This window comes from Chroicocephalus ridibundus, chromosome 6 (genome assembly GCF_963924245.1).
Source record: "Chroicocephalus ridibundus chromosome 6, bChrRid1.1, whole genome shotgun sequence".
NCBI lineage: Eukaryota > Metazoa > Chordata > Aves > Charadriiformes > Laridae > Chroicocephalus > Chroicocephalus ridibundus.
Genome location: NC_086289.1, coordinates 75,839,014 through 75,857,573, shown reverse-complemented (window position 1 = coordinate 75,857,573; position 18,560 = coordinate 75,839,014). Strand labels below are relative to the sequence as shown.

General features: G+C 54.9%; 1 protein-coding gene across 2 annotated transcripts in view; it reads right to left on the bottom strand.

The window, feature by feature from the left end:
- Positions 1-12,230, bottom strand: part of LOC134516856 (uncharacterized) — a 100,703-nt gene extending 88,473 nt beyond the window's left edge. Inside the window, exons 1-2 of one of the 2 annotated variants that reach the window (XR_010071471.1) lie at positions 955-12,230; positions 140-393 (exon numbers count right to left, since the gene is read on the bottom strand). The gene's annotated coding sequence lies outside the window, so the exon portion shown is untranslated. Of the gene's footprint in view, positions 1-139; positions 394-954 lie in introns of those variants that run through there. The other variant, XR_010071470.1, reaches the window with a different exon arrangement.
- Positions 12,231-18,560: the final 6,330 nt, after the last annotated feature.

The window sequence follows — 18,560 nt, the reverse complement described above, 5'->3', positions numbered from 1 at the left end:
CATCCCATCCCCATCCTCATTCCATTCCATTCCATCCCCATCCTCATCCCATCCCCATCCCTGAACCCTTTCCACCCCATCCCATCCCCATTCCCATTCTCATCCCTGTCCCCACCCCATCAAGCAGCATCCCGCCGGGATGGACCCGCGTGCCGGGAGGGGACATTGCCGCTGCCCAGCCGTTCCTCAGCCCCAACCCGGAGGTCTCTCTCCACCAGACCACGCCGCAGCCGCAGCGTTTCTATTATTCATGCGACTCGGCGCTTCCTTTCCCGACCCAGGGGCCGCCTCGGACACTCCAGCCATCTGGGGCAGTGGCTGGGAGGCTGACGGGAGGCTGCGTCAAGAAGCAAGTTATTTACTTAGAAACTGTCTCTGTGGCATCTTGACCATCTGGAAAGAATATGGAAATGAGACTTTTAGTGAGACAGAGCTTCTCAGTTGATAAATTAACCAGGCATCTCCAGAAGCGGGCTCAGCCGACGGAAGCGGGCATTTCTAAGCACGCCCCAGCTCGCACACGCGTATCAAGGTGTGAGCGTACGCGATCTCCCAGCTTGCCTGCACATCTGGGGACCCAAGTCACACTCCTGCAAAGCTGCCCGGGGTTCCAGGCAAACAAAACCCCAACCTCCAGCCATAAACCCGCCCTGTGCAATGAAAGGAGGGGCCAGGCAGGGCCGGGCTCTAAAGCCGTGCCACCCGAGCCCAGCTCACACGACCAAACCTGTCCCGCGGGGAGAGCAAGGCTGCGAGCATCCTCCTGGGGTGGCCAGGGAGGACGCTCAGCAGGAGCCCCTCATCCATGGCGTGGAAGGGGGGGTGCGAGCGTGCACCCCAGCACACGGCGTTTACCCCCTCCCCAAAGCCACGGCAGCCAGCAAGAGCCCGGCGCGGCGGGGGAACGGCTGGCACACGCGCAGGAGCCTCTCGGCTCTTGTGCCAGCCTCTTACTAATCGAAATAGCACGCCGGGCGCGAGCGGGTCTGGCTTCCTCCGGCGTGAGTCATATCGCGCGCTGACTGCCAGGAGAGTTCCCAGGAACTGGGGGCAGCAGGACAGAAATCACAGCCCTCCTCCGAGCCCTGTAATTCCTGCGCAGCTTGACGGGCTCTCCCAGCCACCCCACGGCAGGACAATTAAGGCTGGCCTCCAGCCAGCGGCGGGTTGCTGGGATCAGAGCGTGGAGCCCCGAATTAAGCTCCGCGAGCAGGGAGCCGGGAGACTCTACAGGAGAAGTTCGCAAAGGAGCGAAGTCCCTGGAACAGCCATCCTGCCTTTCAAATGCAAATGCCATCTCAAGGAAAGCGTTTTGTTCTGCCAGCCTCTGAGCCCTGACTTTTAATCATCTGAGCAGAGAAAACACAGCCGGGCACAGGAACGCGCGACAAGCCCCGGGGGCTGGCTCGGAGCAGGTCAGTGGGACAGCGGGACGGACACAGGCTCCCACCGGCTGAGCACACCCAGCGCCACACGGTCGCTAAAACTCCATGTCGTGTGTGTTGGGTCCATCTACGCGCCCCGACACGCTGCACACCGCAGCTACCCCCGCCAACGCAGCCACCCCCTGCCAACGCAGCCCTCCGTCCTGCCGACGGACCCTAAACCTTCCCGAAAGCGGTTGGTGCGTCTGGTACCTCTTCTCTCAACGTCACACACGAAAAGCAACAAATGACAGCGACCAGCTCCTCCATCGCCCACTTCCCAGTGTCCCAGCAAGACTTTTTGCCCAACGCAAAGTTGGATCGATACCCGGCAATCCAATGATAAGCTGAACTTCACACACACCGAACGGTTAGACTTGATGATCTTACAGGTCTTTTCCAACCTAAACGATTCTATGACAAACACCAACAAGGGATCTGGATAAAGCGACAGCCGACCGTGCCAGCCCTGTGATAACCTCCTCCGGGGGTGAGGGTGCCGCTAAACTCCCCAATAATTTTATAGTTTCCTGAAATCTCCCTTCGTCTCATGGGTTCAGCATCAGCAAGGTGGCCTTCTGCCCGCCACCCTCCTCCCATCACCTGCAGTTTTTGACATGGGAGCTATGGGTACGGTGGGGTTGGAGGTTGCATCTGGCGGTGCCTGCGTGAGCCCGTTCGCCCTACGTGGGCATCAGGCAGGCGGGTGCCACCGGTCCCTGGAGCCCAAGAAGATGAGACCCGCCAAAAGCTCCAGGAACAGCCTGAGGGGGCTGGAGCTGCCTCGGCGGAGCAGGGAGCAGTACCCCCGGGTGACAAACACAGACCTACCTGTGCAGGGCAGCGGCTCTCTGGTGAAGTCCTGCAGTGCCTGAGCTCTGCCGGGGGCCAGCAGACGGGTGGTCTCTCCTCACTGGGGGCTCGGTGGGGTCTGAAGGTCTCCTTCATACCGGTATCGGCGACGCTTGTGTGCCGAGGGACAGCACGAGAGCAGCAGCCGCGCATCTGTCCCCTGCGCCCGTGGTGCAGCTGTAGCAGTCCATCCAGATTTTTAACACTTTTCTCTAGTAATTAGGTTTTTTTGCTTCTACACATAGAAATGCATCAAGCTCTGGGAAACCCATGGGACCTCAGAGTGGGATTTACTGGCCACAGCACTATGTAAACATATATGGATTTTAAAGTCTGTGATTCTGTTTTGTTAATTGACTGGAAAAGGCGATGCGTCAAAGCAAAACTCGCATCTGAGGAACTGTCAGATGACCTTGGACACCTGCAGCGCCAACGGGGCCTGAAGCTGGAGCTGGCCGAGGCTCAGCCCTTTGGCTACCGAGCCCAGGGCTCCCCGCGTGGACGACTCCTCAACTCGTAGCCCACTGCCGCAGCTGAGCAACGCAGGGGGGGAAAAAAGCCTTTTCGGTAGGAAATACCTCCAGAGGCTCCATCCCGGGTCCCGCGCTGTGTCCTCTGACCGCGCGGTGACTCAGGCAGTGTGAGATTTTGCCATCGCTGGAGTTTCCCCAACGGAGGAAAGTCGTGGGGGGCCTCGTCCGGCGACGGGCTCCGGCTCCCTCCGTACCTACCAGGGCCCTGGGCTTTTTCGGGAGCAGGGAAGGTCTGAGCTGAGACCCTCGCCCCTTCCGTCCCGGGATGCCGGGCTGCAGAGCTCCCTTCCTGAGGAACACGGGCCCTTTTCAAAGCACTGCTTCGGTTGAACTCCCAAAGCGTTTGGGAACTCTGTCAAGGCAGGAATCAACCAGCGTTTCTAGAAAGAGAGCAGAGCGTCTAATGCTTTTAAGCAGCGTTTCAGAGGCAGAGAGATGATCTTCAAAATGTTTTGACTTCCATTTTTGAGAGAAACATTTTTTCTTTGAAATCAGCCTAATTAAAGGATCACAAAATTAATTAAAACGCAAAATGAAATGCAACGCTTTGCATCAGGCCGAATAAAACCTTTTAGCATGCTTTAGAATGAAATCAGAGATGGTTTTCATTTTGATTAAAGAAAAAACCCCTCTCCTTCCCCAAGCTCTGGGAAACACTGACCCGCAGAAAATCCTCTGCCCCAGCTGTGCCCGTCCCGGCTCGCAGGGGGAGCCGCCCTCGGGGCTCTCCCCCTTCCCCTCGACCCCCGGCTCTCTCCGCAGGCACTTTGGCTGGATGAGATTTTCAAGTGCTGCTACTTGGTGGCGGCAGCTCGTTTAAAATTAGCAGCGTCCCTAATTGGGAAGGGGGGAGCTCTGCCTGGCAGAAATGCCACCCCTGGCCCCCGGCGCGGCGGGGGCCGCCTGGTGCCACTCTCAATAGCCATCACTGCCACGTTGCCGGCCGCGGCTGAACCATCCGCCTGTTCAAATATAGCAAGTCCCCAAATGTCAGGGGTTTCGGAGGCGGCTGCAAAGCGGCGGCGCGGGGAAGGCAGGGCCGGTGTTGGCTCCGGAACAGCCCCCGGCCGCCGTCGAGACCCTCGGACTGTCCGATGGGACACCTGAGCCACACCTGCCTCCGCCGTGCCCGCATCCCGCTCCGGCCGCATGTAGCTCTTGGCACCAGAAAATACATTCTCCTCCGAGAGCAAAAATCTCAGTTCCCTGTAAACATCAAGAGAGAGGCTTGTGATTAAGCAGTCGGGGTTTTACAGCATCCCGGGGACGTAAAGCGCTATTTAGGCGATAACTATTTTTACTGTTGTTATTTATTACGTGGGGCTGGTCGGTGCCGGGGTCTGGCCCCCTCGGCACAGCAGGTGTTCCCGGCGTGAAACGCTGGCGTGGTGCTGGCGAGCCTCAGATGAGCACCACGAAAGCAGGTGGCCACGGTCCTCCTGCTCCTTCCACGGGGTCCCCGAGGCAAAGAATCACTGGGGGGGACGTTTTGGCCCCAGGGAGGATGCTTAAGCCCAGGCTCTTAGAGGGGTTGAGGTTGCTAAATCCGTGGGGGAACCAAGGTGCTGCTTTCCCCAGCAAAACACCAAAACGCTGCTGCTTTTCGGCCCGTGCGGGGTGGGTGATGCACAGCCAGGAGCTGCTTTTGAGGGAAATGCTCCACCTTTCTCCCCGCACCCTGTGGCCAAGCGCAGGCAGCTCCGCTCGTCCCACGGGGCTCGGGCTCGCAGCTGCAGTGGGTCCAGGTTTTAGGGCTCCCCGGCGGCCACCCCGCTTCCCTGCCAGGCGTCCCCTCCTCGGGCGGGCTGGCGGCAGCATCCCGGCGGGGCTCCGCGCGGTGTCTGCGCAGTCCTCCCTGCGGCCGGCCGGGCTACCAAGCAGCCGCAGCGCTTGCGAAACCTTATTCGTACACAGAACAACATTTTGCAGCGTCGCTGGTGCGCTGCCGCCGCACGGGGTCATTAACTCGGTGCAGCCGAGCCCCCCCTCCACCAGGCAAATCCCACGCAGACACGGATGCTCCGGCATCGGGGCAGAGCCCTGGCCCCTGCCACGGCCATGCATCCCCCTCCCCAGAGGGGACGCGCTCTGGGACGTGCTGAGAAGGCCAGGGGACGAGCTCAGGCACAGCAAACCCCCCCGGCAGCTCCCAAGGGGCTGAGGGGCCGCACGCCCGCTGCCTGCCGACCTCCTCCTCGCCAGAGGCAAACAAAGAGGCTCTCCCCAGGACAAAGCCCCGGCACCTCCGCCTGCCGCCATGGCATCAGGAGGAGGGCGGGAAGAGAGCCCAGCTCCCCGCTCACATTTAAGCGTACAAAAACAAACAACAAAAAAAATGGAAAAAGTTAAAGCCATCTGAAAGCGCCTCCCTCTCTCCCAGAAGAGTGATAAAGGCTTTTTGGCAGAGCGAGGTGGTGTTTATTTTGGTTTGTGTTGTGTTGCTGCTCTGACCCCCTCAGCTGTTAGACGGCAAACTTGACAGCCTGATTGTTTTTCCTGGACGGCGGCGGAGCTTTTCGCTCCGCAGAGGAGACCTGGGAGCGGTTCGCGCTGATTGCCTGGAGGGCTGCGGCCGGGGACCATCGCCGGGTCCCGCGCCGTGCCCCGCGTCGCAGGCGGGACCCGGCCCCCAGCTGGTTTAAATCATCACTTTCTTCCCATTTCACTGCACACGGCGGCGCTTGAAGATTTGCCTTTCTGTTCCGCTGAAATGTGACTCTAATTAGATGATAACAAGGCTCTGACATTTTCTAATCGTAATCCTATCCATGCGAGGGGACGTTATTAAAACGATTAAAATTATTGATAAAGCGGGGAAAGGCCGCTCGGTCAGAGAAGTCGGTGTTTGGCCCACGGAGGACAGGCCCGGGGCTGTCCCCCGGGACGAAGCCACCGCTGTCCCCCAGGACGTGCCGCTCCCGAGACACTTGCCCGAGTAACGCAGCTGCCACCACGCCGCAGCCTCCGCCGTCACCAGGACCCAACGGGAAGGCGGTTTCAGGGACAAAAGCCGACCGAACCTTCACGTGGAACAAACGAAGCACAACTCCGTCAGGCCTGACGCTGCTGAGGAGAGAGCGGGGCCCGGCGTTTTCCACACCCGGACGTCCTCGTGTGGGAGCCCCAGTGCAGCCACCACCGTTCCACAACACGTGGATTTTAGACCCGCTCCTGGAAGGGTTTTGCTCCATGGGACTGGCACAGGGGATGAGCAATCGGGCTCTCATCTGCTCAGCGCCGTGTCCCTGTTCACAAGACAAATGGGTATTTTTTTAAAGCCAGGCACCTCTCTGCAGCCGAGAGCCAGAAACGGAGACGGAAAAGTCCCGAGGGCTACAGTTCCCACAAGCCATGGTGAATGGGGCAAGGTTTTACCTTTAGTGCCGTTGAAACCCCCGGAGGCGATGCAGCAGCGGGATCTTCTCTGGCCCAGGCGACGGGCAGGCGACATCCTACACCCCATCCTGAATCAGCCGCTGGGCCATGCCAGGGACGTCCCGGCCATCCTGGCTGGACCCCGCGGCCCACCAGCACCGGGGCCAGACCCACCACGGCTCGTCTCAGCGGTCCCCGACGCCATGTCGCTTCCGTGGGATCCTGCTGTTTTGCCGGCGGGATCCTTCTCTTGGCGGGGCTCGGTGCCCAGCTCCACATCAGCCCTGCCCGGCATGGAGGCAGGCAGCTCCGAGCCAGCTCTCTGCTCCGGAAACCTCGGGAATCTCCCTTGGTGTTTCCCAGAATAGCCCCAAGGCTCCTCTAATTCCCTGCAGCTGGTGCTACACCAGCACGGCGGCATCGGAGCATCCCCGTCCCGGGGCGGTGGAGGGGAGGCTGGTGGCACAGCCCCAGGCGCCCGGGATTCCTCCTCCCCGGGGAAGCCCCTACATCCGCAGAGAGCAAGGCTCATCCTGTAACGCCGAAAGGAAGCAACGCCAACCCAAAGGGGACGGAGAAAGGCAGGCAGCGAAGCCCGTTAGCCAAGACGCCGGGGGAGAGCTCGCAGGCTCCAACACCAGCCCCCCCGCACCCCCCAGGGGCAGGGAAGACGCCCAGCACCACCCATCCCCGTTCGCACGTATCCCTGTGGCTCCCGGGCTGCCCAGGATAAAACAGAGCAGTTTTCCCAGCGGCTGATGGACCCTCTGATTGACCACGGCAACGTCCGCAGCCCTGCTCAGCGTGGCTACCTCCTCCCCGGGGGTGCAGGTCCCGGGGGGTCACACTGCCCCAGAGGGGCTCTTGGGTGAGCGCCCAAGTTCACGGAGTTTGAGACGTCCCTCCCCAGCACCAGTTTCCACGCGGGGTCAAGAGACCCAGAGGACCGCGGACACCAGCAGCGCTTCTCCGAGAGGAGAGTGGTCCTCCAGAGCGAGCAAGCCATCTGCAGAGAACAATTTATTCATCCAATTTACACCTTATTTCTCTTCACAAGCAGATCATAGTCTCCATGAAATTGCTCATTGCTAGAAATTATGCAGCAAATATTTCAGGATACGTATCCCCGGCAAATTGCCTGCTGCCGATGCGATCTCCCTGTTCGCAGTCAGAAATGGGAGCTGTTTGGATAGGACACGCAGCGTCCACGGCCCGGCTCGCTCCCCGCCACGGAGGCACGACGCTCTCGCAGCCTGGCACCAACAGGCAGCGCTTCTGAGCTTATAAATAAAAAGCTCGCAGCAGAATCAACCTTGCAGTGCAAATATTCATGATTATGAATTTGAAAATCACTTCCTACGAATAAGCCGGCACAGTTTGCATTAAAACGTGCTGCTTCAGCATCATTCCTGCCAGTGTACATGTTTGCTAGAACAGCCACAGAGAGCAAACCCAAAAGGGTCAGGAAGGGAAAGCGAACAAATTTATTGAGAAATTCAAACATATGTTTGGTGCTGGTTTAAAAAAAAAAAAATATCTGCTGCAAATACATAGATGGCATCTCCGTCACCCTTGGAGACCGCACTGTGCAGAGCTCGCTGTATGGGGACAGAGGTCTCAGATAATTGAAAAACTGATTAATTTTTACATCTACCGACTGTGATATTTTGAAGGTTTTAATTTCTCTTTAAAAAGCTGAAGATTTCTTCGAAAAAGATTTAGAGTTCATATTGGAAACCCAAAAAGGAGTTTTTAAGGCTCTACCTTCTTTTTTAATAAAACATAGATTTATTTTTTTTTCCTTGAAAATATCTTCATTAAATAGAAGAGGAACTAAAGGGCATGGTAATATAATTCACAGACGATACTAAATTAGGATATATTGTACACGGCAGTGCGGACGGAGAAATAATACAAAGGGCCCCAGAGAGATTGGAAACCTGGGTAGAAAATAAATGAGATTCAATTTGAAAAAATGCTGTCGATGCCTCTGGGGAAAATAATTTGAAACACGCGGAAACCTGGGAAGCAGGAACGGCTAACGGGGAGTTTAAAACAATAACGGAGAGAAAATTGGTCTGCAAAGCATTACGGACCCCCTCCAACGCCCGCCCGAGCCAGCGGAGAGGTTCCCGTTTGCTGCCGCGCGGCCCCGGGGACGGTCACCGCCGATGGCAGAGGCACGAGTGGAAACATGGCCGAGAACAGGCTGGTCGCCGCAGCCCTGGGCAGCGTTGTGCCAAAACCCCGCGGAGGCGACAGGGAGAGGAGCAGAGCAGGCAACTCAAATGACTGGGGCAATGACCGGGGCTGGGAGCTGCACCTGTGCCAGCCCCCGCAAGTGGAGGAGCAGGAGCGTGAGGATCCTCCACGGGACCACAATGAAGCTGAGGGGCAGCGGGGCAGGAGACGCGCAAGCTCCATTTTCAACCACTACCGCAGAGGATACCCCAGCGGTAAAGACGAAAAGCACAAAGATCTTTTTGACAGCACAAAGCTCTGCAGACACACGCATTCCTGCACGCAACAGTCTCCTGGAAGGAGATAAGCTGGGACCCAGGTGGTCCCTACCTAACTCAAGTGTTTCCTCTTCTCTATGGTTTTCCTTCAAACCTATGTATCACAGAACGGTTTACATTGGAAGGGACCTTAAAGCCCCCCCAGCGCCACCCCCTGCCCTGGGCAGGGACACCTCCCACCAGCCCAGGTTGCTCCAAGCCCCGTCCAACCTGGCCTTGAACCCCTCCAGGGATGGGGCAGCCACAGCTTCTCTGGGCACCCTGGGCCAGGGGCTCACCCCCCTCACAGCCAGGAATTTCTGCCTGAGATCTCATCTCAGTCTCCCCTCGGCCAGTGCAAAACCCTTCCCCTTCGTCCTACCATTACACTCCCTCATAAATAGTCCCTCCCCATCTCTCCTGTAGGCCCCCTTTAGGGAGTGGAAGGTCTCCCCGGAGCCTTCTCTTCTCCAGGATGAGCCCCCCCAGCTCTCCAGCCTGTCCTCCCAGCAGAGGGGCTCCATATGTGTACCAGAGCTGCAGAGAAGGGAGAAAACAGGAGACAGAGCAAGCGTGAGCACAAGAGAGAAGGTTAAGACAGGGCAGGAGCAGCCTGGTCCTCACAGGACACAGGCTCAGGTTCCCCTTGTCACCAAGGGAGGAGCCGGAGCAAAGCTGGATGTTCACACCTCTGCCCCAGCTCACAGCAGCTCCGGCCTGGCCAGCAGATGACACCATCGGGTGCTGTTAAGTTATGAGTTCAGAGAAGAAAAGCAGTCTCTAATTTCAGCCAGTCCTGGGGCTGGGACAGGATTGTCCCCCCTGCCCACAAGGGCAGGCAACAGCAATACTTATCAACACTTATAAATACTGAAAGGGGGGGTGTCAGGAGGATGGGGCCAGACTCTTCTCAGTGGTGCCCAGTGATGGGACAAGAGGTAACGGGCACAAACTGGGACATGGGAAGTTCCATCTCAACACGAGGAGGAACTTCTTTCCCCTGAGGGTGGCGGACCCTGGCACAGGCTGCCCAGAGAGGTGGGGGAGTCTCCGTCTCTGGAGACATCCCAAACCCGCCTGGACGCGTTCCTGTGCCACCTGCTGTGGGTGACCCTGCTCTGGCAGGGGGTGGACAGGGTGATCTCCAGAGGGTCCTTCCAACCCTATGATTCTATGATTCTGTGAATACCGTACCAGCTCAGATCCTCGCTTTCCGCGGCGACACCATGTCTGACAACGAACTCGGTCCCTGCTGTGTAGGGCAGGAGTTGGACGTATCACCCTGAGATCACCAAAAGCACTGTTGCACGCGTACCCACTAGAAAGACGCTTTATAGAAGAAATTCCTTCGAACAGTCAACCTGATCCGCGTAAGGAATCGGATCAGCTTACAGCCAGCCACAAACACTCCATGGAGCAGGACTGTAATACTCGGACATGCCCAGGGGATGGCCCATCGCCTTGCCCAGGTCCCCTTATTGCCCGTCCCCTCCACACACACACAGGCTTCCACCTCCTGGGGGGACCGTTTTGAGAAACAACCAGAACCCCCCCCGCTCGCTCCCAGCCGTGCCAGGGCAGCCTACTTGCAGGATGACAACCAATTTTTTTTTTATTTTTTTTTTTTTTTCAAAATTTTCTTTTTAAAGGGTTGGGCACTATTTCTCCAGGGCACTCAAGAGCCCTGCTCACCCGTCTTCTGTATTTCAAGGAACCATCTAAGCCTATACATTCCAGGCGATAAACTCCACCTAGCAATTGTCTCCTTTTCATTAAAATTATTTACACCAGAAGAACTTAAAACAAAAATTGATTTCAGAAGAAACAAGGAGGAACAGACCAAGGACTCCTGCCTCCTGCTGCTATATTTTAGCCTCTGAAAGGCACGCGCGACGTTTATGAACTTGAGCATCACCTATATATTTTAAAAGGTAACAGCACTAACACTTGTTACCGCATCCATCATTTTTTCTTGACCTTACAAAAAATAGATCTCGTCAGGTAACAGCATTTCTGACATTTTGAAGTTGTTTTCTTTCACCTTTGGGACAGAAATAAAATCTTTAAGCATTTTGTTGAATGCGCTCTCAGAAGCGTGGCTTTGGAGACACCTAACCAAACTCAATGTTTTGGTTTAGATAAGGTTAAAACTACACGAGACTTTCCACCACCTCTAAAAAAATCTGATTTTAATTCTAATGAGAGTTACCCATTTCCTCAGAGCATTTCAAACGAAATGCAATTGTTCTTCTCCCCCAGAAGAAAACTCTGGCACTGGGGTGGGGCTGGTGTTGCCGGTCCTCCCCAGAGCCCCTCACAGGCTCCTGGAGACGCTCATCTGGAGCCAGAGGGAACTTGTTCACTCTTTTCCAGGACTGTTGATTTTCAGACACATCTCTGAAACGGCTTATATCTAGCTCACACGAGAGGGGTCCTCAGGGGTGAGAGATGTGGAGATACGACTGGCTCCTGCAGTCGCTGGGAAGCCCCGGAGAGGAGGTCTGAAGGGCCCTTCCCTGCACACACGAAGCGCCACACGACACCGGATCTCCCCGCGCACCAGCAAACGTCCGACCTGCCGCCGGGGGCGAGGGAGAAAGGAGGAGATCTCACCTACAGCACGACAGCAACCAACCCCCCGCCATCGCTGGCTTCTCTCGGGTCACCGACAACCAGATTTTAAAAACGGGCCAACTTCGGGTGATCTCCGTCAAACATTCACGCGTCGTTTTTAAAAAATAACCGGTTTTAAAGTCGAAGGCGACAGCACGGACCAAGGCAAAAACTTAAGTGTCATCTATTACCTAAACAAAGAGAGATACGCTGCCTTTGCTCCTCGGTCGTCACGGTTTCGGGGATGTGGGGTTTTTAATGTGTTACCACATTTAATTAATTAATTAAATGTTAACACATTTTTAATGCATTACCGGTTACTTAAGCGCATTGCGTCCCACACTAAAGCGCCATGCCAGTCTTCAGACTGGAACAAAGGACGAATTAATACGCTTTGCTGTAAATACCTGCACATTCTGTCGCGCAGAAAGCTCATCTCCCAATGCCACCGGTCTCCAGCCCAGCCACCGAGTGCAGGGCAAGGCGGTCTTCCCCCAGCCCAGCTCCGGAGGAACCGGGAAACCACGGAGTCTTCCCGTCCTTGCTCATCCAGCAAATCTGAGCCTGCCATGGAAGGGTGAGAACTACAAATTCTATAATTTCAGAGTAAAAAAAAGCCACACAAACCATTTCAGAAGCAGGTACTAAAGCTTGGTCTCTCGCAAGCGACTTCTGGAAATCCTCTCCGTGGCCCTGGGCACCTGATGAAAGGCGTCATCGTCCTGTTGTGACCAGAATCTGTCACGTTCATTGCCTTTTACTCAATCACTTAGAAATGCAAAACGTGCTTTGCCAAGCTTCATTTCTGTGTTTCACCAGTTTTAAAAGTATATTGTTTATTTTAATTGCATACCATTCTTCCTCCAAGCACGGTTCAGCAAAATTCAACTTAAAAAACATCTACAGGCTACGTTCACTATTTTAAAAGTGAAAAAGCTAAGGTTTTGAATACAAAAATTGAACTATGTAATTGTTTAAATGAGCATTCCTCTACCATATCATCCTCCCTGGTAAGAAGCAGTGCCATATTTAATGCAAGCGGCTATATTTGGTTACAAATCATGTTTTAGCAATTATACTACACAGCAAGAATGAACAACTCTGTAGTTTTTAATAAAATACACATGAGAAACAGGATCTTCAATTTACATTTATTTTTATCTTGCTCGTTCATGAAAAGTCATGTTCAAAGGCTGCTTTGTCTCGTCCTCTCGCCGGAGCCAAGCGAGGGCACGCCGGAGCCCAGCCCGGCTCCAGCCCAGGTGAGCCGCGACCACCCTGCCCGGCTCCCATCGGAGCCGCAGCGGGAGGTCGGAGCCCTGATGTGCGACTCCATGTCACACCTCCACGGTTTGCCGGGGGGAAGAGAGCGGCGACACCGCACGCTGGGAAGCACTCGTGAAGTGTCGGGCTGGAAGGTACTCACGCGAAGCTGGGAGGTGGCGGCACCCTGCTCCCGGCCACGCTTCGCATCTGTCCCCTCTAGCAGCTCCGGCACTTCTCAGCCTGGCAGGTTCCTGCCACTTCCCACAGCCAGGGCCCGGCACCTCCGGAGGCGAGAACTTCACCTCACAGAGACCTCGCTGTCGTCCTTCTCCATGTGTGCCACGGACAAACCAAGTATTCCTGGGACGAAAATGGGCCTGGGGAGACAACTTTCCTCTCCTCGTTTTAAAACCTTCAAAGGCTCCAACTAATTCCCATTGGCAACAGATGGGCATCTTCAGTCCACCGTGCTTCAGCCCCTACTTGACTGATCATTAATGCTGAGACGAGGAGGAGGAGGGAGGCAGGGAAGGGCAGAAGAATGTGAAATAACAGGGCTACTCGGGAAACAAATAAAAGAAATTTCCACCAAAACGCCCAAGCGATGGGCAGTAGCTCACCACGGTGGGGAGCCCCCTGCTCTCCTGCTGCCTCCGGGGCTGGTCAGATGTGGGAAAGGACCCTCTTGTCACTTATCTCCGGCTCCAGGACAGGCAGGACTTCACCAACCCCGCTCCGGCTACCCCGGGCAGGACTTCACCAACCCCGCTCCGGCTACCCCGGGCAGGACTTCACCGACCCCGCTCCGGCTACCCCGGGCAGGACTTCACCGACCCCGCTCCGGCTACCCCGGGCAGGACTTCACCGACCCCGCTCCGGCTACCCCAGGCAGGACTTCACCGACCCCGCTCCGGCTACCCCAGGCAGGACTTCACCGACCCCGCTCCGGCTACCCCGGGCAGGACTTCACCGACCCCGCTCCGGCTACCCCAGGCAGGACTTCACCGACCCCGCTCCGGCTACCCCGGGCAGGACTTCACCGACCCCGCTCCGGCTACCCCAGGCAGGACTTCACCGACCCCGCTCCGGCTACCCCAGGCAGGACTTCACCGACCCCGCTCCGGCTACCCCAGGCAGGACTTCACCGACCCCGCTCCGGCTACCCCGGGCAGGACTTCACCGATCCCGCTCCGGCTACCCCAGGCAGCGGGTATGTTTCTTTACTATTTTTTTAGTAAAGACGATAAACCCGGCCAGTAACTGTCGGCGGGCAACGGCTCTGACGCGTTGGGGACCACGGCGCTGGCTACCAAGAGTCAGTACTTGCCCAGGGGGCTCTTTGAAGCGTCCCGAGCCCAAGCCTTCCCCAGCCGGGGGGGAGGATGCCGCAGGCCCCCACCAGGGCGGCACTCGGAGTCAAAGGGAACCAAGGGCGAAGCTCCGGCAGGGCAGCTCCCCGCCCGCCCCCCGCGGCCATTACCGCAATTAACGAAGCGGCTCGAAGCTCTCAGCCTGGGAAGCGATGCCACCTAGCGAACGGGACGGCGTGCGACGGACGGGGGACGCCGGGGCCGGGGTCGGGGTGTCGCACGGTCCCGCCGCCGCCCCAAGCCCGGCAGAGCGTGTCCGCGGCCCCGGCGCAGGGACCGAGCCGGCGGCCACCCTCCGCCCCCCCGGCTCTCCGGCCCCACAGGCACGAGTTCAAAGGCGGTTTAGCTGATGAATAATTGAAAGGGAAAAAAAAAAAATGCATTTTCAGTAGGCCCTGAATTTGAATTTCGCTTCGACAAGACCTCCTGAAGCTGGAAAATACACAGCTCGAAAATGACAGATGGCTTTAAAATTAGAGATCAGATTATACGGGAATTTATAAAGGTATTACAGAGAAAAAGCAGCACTTGAATATTACTAAATTTAGGGTAAATCCTGAGCAGACACCAGCAATTAAATAAAAATTCCAAAAAATGCATGGCCTAGAGGCTGTCACAGCATTCAGCAGTGGCTGCCAGCCACAACTGCCTAACCGAGGGCAACTGGTTCCCATTCCTGCTCTGAACCATTTTCCATTAAAAGATCCAAATTGTGAGCAAGTCAGACTCTCCACACAAGATATTTGATGCAGCAGTTTTCTTGAGTTTTGATCCCCCCCCCAAACGAATTCCTGGTTTTGTTTAGTTATTTGCAAAACCATGTCAAGTTATAAGCATACGACCACAAATCAGACAGAAGTTGCTACTGATGTGGTTTCTTCTCCCCCCTGCCCGCATTTGCCATGGTAATACAGAGTTATAAAAAAATAAGAGTCATGATCTATAGCAGGGCAGCAGTTTGATCAGACCCGAGGCTCCTGGTATGCAAGACTTCTCTACCAAAAAATGTTTCGGCCAATTTGTAAAATTGATGGGACTCTGGAGTAACGGTGCCGGAGCCAAACACTTACACGTTTGATAGAGAGGGATTTGCAGCCGATTCGATGGTGGGTGGGGGCGGCGTTTGGTTTAACATACACATTCCTTCTGCAAGTGCGGTGCAGACTTCGCTGCGAAATGTGTGAGAAGACAACAACCAACGTGGCAGGCGACACGCAACCAGAAGACACCATGGCTTGGTCAGCCCACCAGCAGGGAGCTGGAGCGCCCGCAGCGGACGCGGTTCCGATGGTCCTTGCGTGACATCTGGTGGCCAAAACGCACCCCGGGAAGAACCATCTGACTCAGGCTGCACCCCGGGCACCCCCACGGCCACAAGACAGGCCACAGCCCTGCCAAGAACCTCAGCAAGACCTAAATGCTCGGTTTCTCACGTGTGTTCTGGTAAAATGACCAAATAGCGATTTTGGGAACGGAATCTGTGTGCTCCCTGCTTTCTAAATAGCACTGATCCTCTCGAAGTACATCCCGCTCCCTTCTAACGACGGGGCATCCTGGCCAGGGACAATCCAGTGTCTACAAGAATCCTAAATAGCCATAAATTTAAGGCATTGCATTTCATTAGCCTGAAGTTTTTCAGCTTCTTTTAGCTACGTTTATGTTCTAAAGGAAAAAACCATTCATCTGAAGTGCGATCCACCAAAGGACAAAACCCAAAACTCTGCCAAAAAGTAACCCCTGCAGTCCCTGCCCATTACTAGCAGCATTTAAATACTTCCTTCTCACGCTAATTGCGGGAGAAACAGAAGCGTTCCAGTATGCAAAACCGAAAGCAGACCTCCAAAGACAAGTCTCCTGAGCAAGAAGGGAATATACTTATTGAAGGTACACTTTAAAATTTCTCTGTACCGGAGACTTCTTTAAAAATTAAAAAAAATCCAGCCCTGAAACCCCGCAGGCGGCAGGAACCGAAAGGTGAGCTGGAATCGCCTTACTGTGTGAGAGCCCTGGGGCAGCCCGGCTGCTTTCAGCAGAGCAGGAGCACCCCGGTCTGCTTTCCAACGGGCTGGAGCTGCCGGAGGTGCCGAGGACAAACCGCCGAGCCACGACCGTCCTAAAGCACCGCGCGGTTCAGCCGAGCGCTGCGGAGGGAGCCTCCTCCTCTGCTGCAGCCGCTGCCTGCGCGAAGCTGATGTAAAACGCATGGGCGCGAGGCGCGACACGGCGTCCCTCTGAGCAGGGCAGCGCCACGGCCCCTGCCGAAGGCGTCCCGTCCCCCTTCCCTCCCTTCCGCCCAAAGGTTTCCATAAACGAGACGCCTCCTTGTCTACACCGAGCTCACCCACCGTAAACATGACCCGACCCACGTTATCCACTTAAATTCATCTTATTTAGAGCTCAGCTTCCCCCTGCCCTCCCTCCCACCACACGTTCATCCCAAGGCCGCGCAAACAGATTCCTCAAGGGATTTTTGATCCCTTTTCCGCTCGGCCACTTCCCAACGTCGCCCATAGAGCCGCAGGTAAGCTAAGCATTAGGCAAGGCCCGCAACACCCAAAGCGCCGCGTTAGGGGAGACGAGTCCCCAGCAAAGCTGGAATCAAACACAACAGTTAAGAGTCAGAACTCAACAGAACTTCAGGCGGGAGCTGCTCCGCACACGTTCTGCTTACTTGTGTTGGGAGACAACAAACCAGTTGATTTCTCAAGATGTTTCACTCAGTTTGCAACAGTTTTTAGCGCTACAGTTTGCAGTATTACATGCTCTGAAAACGAAATTCAATCCTCCAATCCTTCTAGTTGGTTACTCATAAAAATCCATTAAGCTCAGGCACAAGCAAACCAGACTCATCTCTTTCCCTCCCAGTGCCTATTACATATAAATAGTAATTATTGTTCCTGGCAAGGCTCTAGTGTCTCTCATGATTCGGTACTTTAACGATCTGATTTCTTAGCACTTTCCACTGAAAGAATATATTTAACAAGCATCCGTGTTTCCTCCTCCATGATAGGATTTTTAAATTATGAATGTAATAAAGACAATGATGTTGCCAGTCTCACGATTAATAGCTTAAAGAGACATTCGCTAAGGCTTCATTCCCCCCATTATCACAAATTCACAAGCTGTATGGCTTTGTAAAATTCAGCAAAGACGAGGTTTAACTCTATAGTTACACAGCTGAATCAACAAGCAATACAAGAAGGGCATTAATTTAGTTTGATCTAGAAACGCAATTTACGTCCTACCTGTTCTGCTGACAGATCTGTGTTTTTAAAATGCCACCTCAGTAGAAAGTGTCTAACGCAAGATTTCCACCCTTATTTATGCAATAGGTGACATCTCCGGTCTCGTACGTTGTCAGAGCTCAAACCACAGTAAGCGATATCACCGCGGGGCTACGGAACAGAGAGCATCGTTAGCGTACAGCTCGGCGTTACGGAACTCATCAACTGGAGAGCCTTCTCCTAATAGCGCAGATCCCCAAACAAGCTGCTGCGAACCATCACATCAGTTGCTTTTAAAATTAAAATGAAACCAAACCACTGAGAGAAAACACGGTTTATGGTAAAACTCAATTTTATTACTTCACCGGAACACGGGCTTCATTCCATGCAAGAACACACCCACAAAACAGCGCTGTCGCTCGGCGGAGTTGAGTCTACGCCACTTCCCAAGGTCTCGGTGTTCACACCGACTTGACGAAATGCTACGGCAGATAATGCCAACCAAAACCGGGAGACAGAAAGGAGAGGTTAAGCACTCTGCCAGAGATTCAACACAAGCCAGCAGCTCCGCGCAAGCCTGGCCCAGTACCGGGTGCAAGCGAAACCCCCAGGCTGTCCCCCGGCACTCAGGGGGCAGGGGCGAAGGCAGCCGCAGCGCGAAGGTCCTGCCCCCGCTCCTCTCCTGCCCCCGCTCCGCTCCTGCCCCCGCTCCGCTCCTGCCCAACGGCCAGCCATGGGCACCTCCCCACTCACCCTGCAGAATCAAGGCCGCGCTTCCCATTTTTTTGATTTACATCAGCTGCACAGCCATTTTAAACTATAGATTAAAGCAAACAAAATGGCAACTCGTAATTTCTTTCCGATTGTGTTTAAGGTTTATTACAACTCAGGTAGCTTAAATTTGTTGCGCGTGAGGTGGAGGCTTCCCCAGTGCTGGGACTGTTTGTATAAATCAGCACAGCGAGACAACCTCTTCGGAGCAAGTCGTGGAATTTAAGCACCAGCCAAACCAGTTCAGAGTGATTTATGAAATTCTGAAGATCACATTAATGGAATCGCTAACAGCCATAACTACATCCACATAAATGTGCCTCTCATAATAAAAACACTCCACATAGTTCTGAATGTTTTAAGAACTGGTAAAATGACTGCAGATTATGGAGTCCATCTCCTTCAAGGCATCAAAGACATTCTCAAGGAGGAGTTAATTAGTCCAGTTTCACAGGATACACCATTACAGAGTCTGAGATTCTGACTGCCTGTGATTAATTTCAACCCTGCACCAACATACTTTGCTTACATTAGCTCTGTTTCCAATTTCCCCTCCGTTTTTTTTCAGAGGCCTCTCACGGGTGTGTTCACAGCTGGAGACTCAAGTGCAACCCCTCTGCGCTGCCCCAGAACC